Raw genomic sequence first — 6,186 nt, forward strand, 5'->3', positions numbered from 1 at the left:
ACTTTGGAAATGGGGGCAGGGGAACTTTATCCTTCTACAGGACCTTTGTCCTCCCTTGTTCACCAAGGGAAGGATTTTATGTTTTATTTATATTTGTAGTACCAGAACTTGGCACACTAACTGGCCTAGGAGACGTGCTTCATTAATTTTGGAGTGTATTGCAGATTTTTGAGATGTGGAGTTAACCTACTTGAACCACATTTTAGGAAGATGATTCTAGCAGCTGTGTGATCAATGTAATGACTAGGAGACAACAGGCAAAGAGACCAACTGGGAGGCTACTGCAATGGTCCAGATTAGAGAAGTCTCAGAACTGTAAAATGACATTGGCAGCAGAAAGGGAAGAAGGAGAGAAAGAATATTTCTACAGGCTTTTGGATTGATTGCATTTAGGGTGAGATGAAAGAGGAAGTTCAATCTGATTCCTTGGTTTCATATCTTGGTGCCATGTGAGTAATGTCATTAACCAGTGATGTAGGAAACACTGGAGGAGGAGAAGTTTTGAGGTTAAAAATAGTGATGAGGGCTTCCCTGGTGGCGCAGTGGTTAAGAATCCACCTGCCAATCCAGAGGACACGGGTTCGAGCCCTGGTCCAGGAAGATCCCACATGCCACGGAGCAACTAAGTCCGTGAGCCACAACTACTGAGCCTGTGCTCTAGAGCCCGCTTGCCTAGAGCCTGTGCTCTGCAACAAGAGAAGCCACCGCAATGAGAGGCCTGCGCTCCACAACGAAGAGTAGCCCCTGCTCACTGCAACTAGAGAGAGCCCCACGCGCAGCAATGAAGACCCAACGCAGCCAAAAATAAATAAATAAATAAAATTTTTTTTAAAAATGATGAACATTTATCGAGCAGATAAATACTGCTATAATACTGCTAAAATACTACCTATTTTATAGATGAGATGCCTGATGCCCAAAGAATTTAATTATCTAAAGTAACAACTAATAGTGATACCAAGCAGGGCCCTGTGGGGCTTCTGGACACAAAGCCTTTCTGTGTCCCCCATTCCTTTGATTACAGGAAATAGCCTTCATTCAGCCTCCAGGACCTTCCCTGAGTTCCAATGGGCAGATTCAAGCAGTTTTTAATTAGGGAAGGGAGGGGATTCGACAAGGGAGAAACAAACAATCAAGAGAAACAATAATGCAGCCTTGGGGCAAGGTCCTGGTTCCCCCTCAAAGGATACACACAACAATGTCTTTGAGTTTTGCAGATTCTGAAACCCCCTCCAGGTGGGAGAAGTTTAACAATGGTATGCTGCCCACAGGCACATAGACCCCAGACCAGTTGGAACTTGAAGGTTGATGATGCTGACTCCTGCTTACCTCACCACCAACCAATCAGGAGAATGTCCACAAGCTGATCATGCCCTCGGTGAACCATTACTATAAAACTTCTCACTACCCTCTCCAAGTTGGGACACATGGTTTTGAGGGCATTAGCCCACTGTGGCCTCCTTTGCCTGGCAAAGCAATAAAGCTATTCTTTTCTATTTCACCCAAAATTCTGTCTCCGAGCTTTAATTTGGTGTCGGGGTACAGAGGCCGGATTCGGCTTCAATAGGTTTTGGAGCCAGATGCCATCCCAGGCCACAGAGTCATCATGTTGCACACTATGCAGGTGTCACATTTACATAGATTGGGACTTCCCTGGTGGTCCATTGGGTAAGACTCTGAGCTCCCAATGCAGGAGGCCCAGTTTCGATCCCTGGTCGGGGAACTAGATCCCACGTGCACTATGCAACTAAGAAGTCCGCATGCCGCAACTAAAGATCCCGCATGCCACAACGAAGATCCCACATGCCGCAACTAAGAGCTGGCACAGCCAAAATAAATAAATAAAATAAATAAATAAATATTTAAAATTTTTTTTACATAGACTATAATGGAGTTGTGCCTTATCGTGGTTTGGCCAGGCTGACTCTGGAGTCTAACTTATTACTGACTCCTCTCTTAAAGGAGAAGATAATCAGTTTGGTTTGAGGAAAACATCATTGAGATGCTCACAAGACATCCAGGTAGAGGTATCCAGAGGTCACTGTTGGAGATGTAGATTTGAAAATCAGCAGCACAGAGGTTTAGTTATATATTTATTGTTCTTCTATTTACAAGAGGCCTATTCTCTGCTAGGTACCAGACATGCAAAGATGAATAAAATACCAACTACTGAGGTGTTTTGAAGGATCACTAAAGAGTTAGCTAAGGAGAAGAAAAGTGTGGAAAGAGCTCCAGGCAGAGAAAACAGCAAAAGAAGTGGAAAACAATATATGTTTGGGGAAGTACAAAAAGTTGAATATTAGCAGAATGTAAATGCCAAAGACTAGAATGTAGAGACAAAGAACACAGATTGGTTATGATGTACCCCATAAGCTTGGCTGAGGGGTTTGAATTTTATCCCAGGGGGCAAAATTGAATATGGAAGTACAGAAAGAAAGTAAGAGTTTTGAATAGGAAAATGACATCAGGTTGTATTATTTATCATTCTGGCAGCTGCAGTGAAAATAGATTTAGGGGAGCAAGAAGATATAGGATAAGGAGACCAAGAAGGAAGCTACTGCCATGATTGGGGGAAAGAGGTCAAGAGCCTGAGTGAAGGCAGTAGTGCCAAGTGTGGAGAGATGGGATCAGATGGCAGAGTTTGTAAGATCTGGGCATCAGTTATGAGAATTGAAAGAGAGGAAGGAGTCGAGGATGAATCCCAGGGGAATTGGATGAAGATGGTGCAATTCACAGAAATGTAATGAAACAGATTTTGGAGGAGATAATAAGTCCACTTTGGGACATGCTGAATTTGAGATTCCAGCAGGAGATAGCCAGGAAGAAAGTTGGAAATGTGGAAACTTGAGTGTAAGCCTGTGGGAAGGCAGGGACCCTGCCTATCCTGTTCATCAAGTTATTACCCTAATACTTATCAGCATGGTTCCTGGCACATGATAGGTACAGTAGATATTTGTTTTTTGGTTTTTGGTTTTTCTTTTAGTTGCGGCATGAGGGATCTTTAGTTGCGGCACACAGGATCTTTTAGTTGTGGCATGTGGGCTTCTTAGTTGAAGCATGCAAGCTTCTTAGTTGCAGCATGCGGGCTTCTTAGTTGTGGCATGCATGCGGGATCTAGTTCCCCAACCCCCCTGCATTGGGAGCAAAGAGTCTCACCTGCTGGACCACCAGGGAAGTCCCTAGGTTTTTGTTTTGTTTTGTTTTGTTTTGGCTGCATTGGGTCTATCGTTGCTGCGCACGGGCTTTCTCTAGTTGCGGCGAGCGGGGGCTACTCTCCATTGCGGTGCGCGGGCTTCTCATTGCGGTGGCTTCTCTTTTTGCAGAGCACGGGCTCTAGGCGCGCGGGCTTTAGTAGTTGTGGCACGTGGGCTCGGTAGTTGTGGCTCGTTGGGCTCTAGAGTGCAGGCTCAGTAGTTGTGGTGCACGGGCTTGGTTGCTCCGCGGCATGTGGGATCTTCCCAGACCAGGGCTCGAACCCGTGTCTCCTGCATCAGCAGGCGGATTCTTAACCACTGCGCCACCAGGGAAGTCCAGTCCCTAGGTATTTGTCAAATAAATTAATGAATTATATTTTTTGACATCAGTTGTAATATCAAGGATACTTGAAACTGTAGGAATAAATGAAATCCCTGAGAAAGTGGAAAGAGGTGAGCCAAGACCAGAACCTCAAAGATTTTCTATAAGGGTAAGAGGAGGGACAAAAACAATTAAAGGCAACTCAAAAAAAACCCAAAAAACAAAACAAACAAAAACAAATAAACAGGGGCTTCCCTGGTGGCGCAGTGCTTGAGAGTCTGCCTGCCAATGTAGGGAACACGGGTTCGAGCCCTGGTCTGGGAGGATCCCACATGCCGCGGAGCAACTAGGCCCGTGAGCCACAATTACTGAGCCTGCGCGTCTGGAGCCTGCGCGTCTGGAGCCTGTGCTCCGCAACAAGAGAGGCCGCAATAATGAAAGGCCCGCACACCGCGATGAAGAGTGGCCCCCACTTGCCGCAACTAGAGAAAGTCCTCGCACAGAAACGAAGACCCAACACAGCCATAAATAAATAAATAAATAAATAAAAATTGTATAACTTAAAAAAAAAAAAACAGATTTAAAAAACAAATAAACAAAAAAACAAAACCAAAAACAAAACAGCAGTTTGTGGGCAAAGGGTCACTCATGAAGATGGACTGTTTCTACCCAGAATAATTTCCTTTGATCTCCACCATCAGCACTGAAGTTTATTGCACTTGGGAAAGGGTAACAAAAAAGTAAACAAAAATGGAATGAGTTAAGAAGTGAGTCAACTTGTAGATATATAAGCTGCCACCTGTGAGATTTACTACCGAGTTTTCTCTAAAATCCTTTAAATTAAAAAAAAAAAATTCATTACTAAGTTGCTGGTTGCTGAGGGCTTTCAGTGGGTACTTAATATTTTGATAGGTTACCCCGGGATGCAACATTGAATATAATTTAAAATACTGTTTCAAAAGAGGAAATAAAATACTGCTTCCTGAAAATGTTTTTCTTGTTAATCACTACTACACTTGCTGCTGATGAATTATTGCCAGTTGCAATATGCAAGATGAGTTTCATTCAAGCAATACCCTTCATGAATATGGTCCTAATACTGTTACAGTTCATCACCCCCTGGGTTCTACATACTTATACTTGCCAACACCTTGTGTTGATGACTCAGTTCTCCCACAACCTTTATCTGTTCAATCTAGCCATGAAACTTTGGTTCATACAGTGTTTTTTGACATCATCTCGCCCTCACTTAGCTTAAAGTGGTAGTTATATCACTGCACTGATTTGCTGTGGTAGACACAGTTAACTGACACACCTTCTTCATAACTAACTAGATGCAACAGGTAAGACAATTCAACGTGGGTATAAAGCAGATGTCCTAGAGCAATGATCATATTAACATTAGAACTTGCTAACCTAAGAGCAGCCTGTCATAAAATTATAAACCATTAAAGTTAAACCTATAAACCATTAAAGTTAAACCTATAAACTATTAAAGCTGAATGCTTTAATGTTATTGTAACAACAAATGCAATCATGGAAATAAAAATCCCAGGGCAGCATTCAGTTATGAGCGCATCCAGATGATTCAAAATAGGATTATGTTAATTTTTTAAGTTATCACTGAAAGAAAAACATTACATTTAACAGTTCTCAAAGAACACTTGAATCCTTTAATTTACAAAGAATTCAATTTATAAAATTATACTTGGGGCACACAAAGGCCTACAGATACCAACCGAAACACGGTTATCAAGGATGATGTCTGTTAGAATTGAATACAGCTGTAACTAACAGATTAAACTCAAATAACAAGCTCAACCAAATAGGGGATTAATTTTTCCCATTTAACAAGTAGGCAGTCCAAGGCTGCTATCAGGAACCCAGAGTTATAACTTTCTCTTCCCAAATCCCTAGCATGCAGCTTTTATTCTTACAACTACCTTATAGTCCCAAAATGTCTGCTCTACTTCCAACCTCATACCTATATTCCAGGCAGGGAGAAGGAAAAAGGCAGCCATAAGTATGTGGGAACTATAATGGGGAGGCAAAGCATTCCCAGAAACCCTCAGTTTACATAGCATTTGCCTAAGTATGTCACATGGCTGCTCCTAGCTGTAAGGGAGGCTGGAAATTGTGTCTATTAATTGGGCATACTACCAGTCCTAACAAAATTGAGAATCTGTCGGAAGGAAGGAAGGATGGAAGGATGGAAGGAAGGGGAAGGAAGAAAGGAAGGAAGAAAGGAAGGGTATTAGATAGGTAACTGACCTTGATGAATTTGAAAGGAGAAACTTAGGATTCTGACTGTGGCTGTGTAAGGATGTTGAAATGCTAGAAAAAGAGACTAAGTTATGTTTTTTTCCTACTCTGGCTACAGGTGGCAATTTGTTTTATTAAACTGCCCAATTCTACATTTTCAATCAGATTCCAAACCTTAAATTCAAGTATGATTTGGTATTTGTTATTTTTCCATCATTGTCCTGATATATATTTTTTTAAGCTGCGTTGGGTCTTCGTTGCTACGCGCGGGCTTTCTCTAGTTGCGGCGAGCGGGGGCTGCTCTTCCTTGCAGTGCACGGGCTTCTCATTGCGGTGGCTTCTCTTGTTGCGGAGCACCGGCTCTAGGCGTGCGGGTTTCAGCAGTTGTGGCTCGCAGGCTCTAGAGCG

The sequence above is a fragment of the Eschrichtius robustus genome, chromosome 3 (genome assembly GCF_028021215.1).
Source record: "Eschrichtius robustus isolate mEscRob2 chromosome 3, mEscRob2.pri, whole genome shotgun sequence".
Taxonomy (NCBI): Eukaryota; Metazoa; Chordata; class Mammalia; order Artiodactyla; family Eschrichtiidae; genus Eschrichtius; species Eschrichtius robustus.